Genomic DNA, 3208 nt, shown 5'->3' on the forward strand with positions numbered 1-3208 from the left:
CAGAGAGACAGAGAGAGAGAAAATTTGGAGAACTTCCAGTATCTGCTATCAAAACTTACTAGAAATGAGTCTGTTAGAGAAAGACAAATAGTATGATTTCACTCATATGTGGGCTTTAAGAAACAAAACAAAGGAGCAAGGGCAACAGAGAGAGAGATAAGCACACCAAAAAACAGACTCTTAACTGTAAAGAACAAACTGATGGTTACCAGAAGGGAGGTGGGAAGGCAATGGGTGAAATAGGTGATGCGGATTAAGGAGTGCACTTGTCGTAATGAGCACGGGTGATGTATCCAATTGTTGAATCACGGTATTGTACACCTGAAACTAATATAGCACTGTATGTTAACTAACTGGAATTTAAATAAAAACTTAAAAAACATTTACTAGAATGCTACAATTACCAAGACAGTGTGGTACTAATGAAAAGAGAAACAAACAGATTAATGGAGTACCATGAAGTCCAAAAATAGACCCACACTGATACAATTACTTGATTTTTAACGCGGGCATTAACGCACTTCAAAAGTGAAAGAAAAATCTTTCAATAAATAATTCTGAAACAACTGGATATCCATATAAAAAATGAAAGGAAGAAAGAAATTATTCTGTCACTTGTTAAAACAGTAGGGAAGACTTTGCTCAGAACTATTTCAAATGGTGTTAGGACTATCACAACTGAGAAAGATCCGGCCCAAATCTAAATACAGCGGAGATAGCTTGGGACTTAGAGACATCAAGCAGGTGAGGGGGTTGGTGGATGGAAAATCACTTATGAAGGGATATCAAAGGTAGGGTTATTCTTGCTAAACTGACTGTCTGTTTAAGAACCATCTTGTCTGTACAAGATTCTTTCCAAAGGCAGGCCAAGGGCTTAGACATCAAGAATGGAGGATGAGGACTTTGACCAGATATCAAGGGTGATCAGATATCAAAGAGAGAGGATTCTCTATCAACTAAGTTAGCAACATTCTTGCCACAACTGGACTGTGAAGGCTGAAGACAAGGCCCAAGGGTGAGGCCTAATCAAAAAGAGAGCCAGGAGTGCCATGGCAAAGAGGAGAGGCAGAAGGAAATGTGAGGGGCAGGCCTGGATCCCCAGGGCTTTCCAAGCGCTCCCACCCCCAGACCCTGCCATGCCACCCCGGCCAGTAGGCGCCCTGAGCCAGGCCAGAACCCCCTTCATCACAGAGCTGCTGAGCTGCCCTGAGCTGCCCCTGTGCCCAGTGCAGAGCTGGGGTCAGTGCTTCCCTTGGGTCTGGGGACAGGTGAGCATCCTGACGAAGACCAGGGTCCTAATGTTGGCAGCCTGGGCAGGTGCAAGAGATTGTTGGCACCCTCCACAGGGGTGGGGGAGACCACTTACAGGCCATTTCTGATTCTGACACGATCTTGAGCAGGTTTGCATGTAATGGATGGACTTGTAAGAAGTGATGGACTTACAACATTCTAGATCGCAGCAAGATCATCAGTGAGCAGTAGTGCAATGAGCTCAAGGGGCTCCTTCACCACTATTATCCAGTTGAGATTGACCCAACCTGGACGGTCATAGAGAAGTTACTTCATATGATGGATTTGAGGACCGAAGCATGTGATCTTTCATGCCAGCAGAAGATTCAGAAGTTTCAGATAGCCCTGGTGGTTAGAGAGTCCAATGTAATACTAAGGGAGGGATACAAGACATTCCTCAATACCCTCTGCCAACATAACATTCCCCTTTTCATTTTTCCACAGGCATTGGTGATATCCTAGAGGAGATTATCCAACTGATGAAAGTGTTTCACCCCATCATCTACATTGTGTCTAATTACATGGACTCTGAGAAAGACAGTTTCCTACAGGGATTCAAGAGCCAGGTCATATGCACAGACAACAAGAATAGCTCTGTTTGTGAGAACTCCAGGTACTCCCAGCAGCTTCAGGGCAAAACCACATCCTCCTGCTGGGAGACTCCATGGGAGACCTCACTATGGCTGATGGGGTTCCCCAGTGTGGAGGGCATTCTCAAGATTGGTTTCTTAAATGACAAGGTGGAAGAACAGCAGAAGCACAACACAGACTCTTGTGACATTGTGCTGGAGAAGGACCAGACACTGGACGTGGTCAACAGGCTGCTACAGCACATCCTGCACTGTGGATACTGGAGAGAGATGGAGGTCTCCTGAGTGTGCAGGCATGGGCCAGGCGCTGCAGGCCATGGAGAAAAGGGAGCCTCACCTAGAAGCCACCCTTCTGGGAGCACTGCTCCTCCCTGTGAGTACAGAGAAGAGTCCAGGGTGGTGCAGCTGCTGAGCCCATGTCCCTCCCTAATTTCCCAGCACCTTCTGTAGTATTCTCCGGAGGTATGTGGGAGGTCCTGTCAGGTGGAAGGACCAATCAGATGAACACAAGACTTACAGGGTGTTAGTATTCTAGGGACCAATTGGTCCAGGGATTCTTTTTTTCCTAATTTTTTAAACATGGGAAGCTGTTCTTCAAACAAATCTAATGGGTGAAAAAGATCAGCAATTTTTAAAAAAGAAAAAGAAAAGCAAAACAAAACTTAACTAAAAACGAAAGGAGGGCCTGAAGACTCTGTCTGAAGTTTGGTCAAAGAGTGTCTTTGTCAACAATTACAACTCATTGTTAAGAAGACAATTAACTAGATTCTTGAAAAGAAAGCTTTGAATGAAAATTTAACCAATGATAAAATAAGGCAAATAACATAAAAATATCTAATAGTTTTATTCCTTAAAAAATTCAAATAAAAACCACAAAGAGATACTAGTTCATATGTAGAGGGGTTTAAATTAAGTGCTGCCTTAGATGTGGAGCAATTGAAACTCTTGTACTTTGCTGTTGGAAGTGCAAAATGATAACCACTTTGTAAAGTATTTTGGGACCTTCTCAAAAAATTAAATATGTATTTACCATATGATACAGAAATCCCACACGTACATGTTTACCAAGATAAATGACACATAATGTCCACACAACAAATTATACATGAATGTTTTAAATAGCTTTATTAGCCAAACCCAAAAACAACCCAAAAGTGCATCAACTAGTGAATGGATAAATATATTGTGGTGTGTCTAGTCCATGGAATACTATACAGCAATAAAAAGAAACAAACTCATTTGATGACAATTCTCCATAGGTTTTTTTTTTTTTTTTTACTTCCAGTGGTAACTTTTTCCTGGGCTGTCTTTTAAAGGACGTTTGTATG

At 42.4% G+C, this 3208-nt stretch overlaps 1 pseudogene; it reads left to right on the top strand.

Annotated features, from left to right (window-relative positions):
* The first annotated feature begins 657 nt into the window (after nucleotides 1-657).
* Nucleotides 658-2165, top strand: LOC113248127 (7-methylguanosine phosphate-specific 5'-nucleotidase-like; annotated as a pseudogene).
* The last annotated feature ends 1043 nt before the right edge of the window (nucleotides 2166-3208 follow it).

Source organism: Ursus arctos, unplaced genomic scaffold, assembly GCF_023065955.2.
Source record: "Ursus arctos isolate Adak ecotype North America unplaced genomic scaffold, UrsArc2.0 scaffold_30, whole genome shotgun sequence".
Lineage (NCBI taxonomy): Eukaryota > Metazoa > Chordata > Mammalia > Carnivora > Ursidae > Ursus > Ursus arctos.